The sequence below is a fragment of the Acanthisitta chloris genome, unplaced genomic scaffold, assembly GCF_000695815.1.
Source record: "Acanthisitta chloris isolate BGI_N310 unplaced genomic scaffold, ASM69581v1 scaffold32738, whole genome shotgun sequence".
NCBI classification, from domain to species: Eukaryota; Metazoa; Chordata; class Aves; order Passeriformes; family Acanthisittidae; genus Acanthisitta; species Acanthisitta chloris.
Window position 1 is genome coordinate 1 of NW_008685907.1, and position 301 is coordinate 301.

Here is a 301-nt window from a genome sequence, read left to right on the forward strand (position 1 = left end):
CACCGCCCGAGCCTCCCGCGCGGCCCCGAGCGCGGCTCGGTATGAGCGGTGCTCGGCCGGAGCGGAGGCCGATCCGGAGCGGTTGTACCGGGCGCTGAGCGCGGCGGTTCGTGCTCGGCCGTGCGAATTGGTGTTGTGGTTCAGGTTTGGGTTTTGACTCGTTTCAGACCTGCGTTGTTGTTGTAGCCGCCGAATAAAGCTCTTAGGGCGGCTCTGCTTAGTCACCCAGGGGTGCTGCTGCTGCCCAGGGACTGCCACCTGCCAGGGCTGTGCTGCAGCTCGATAAGAGCGGCTGGGTTTT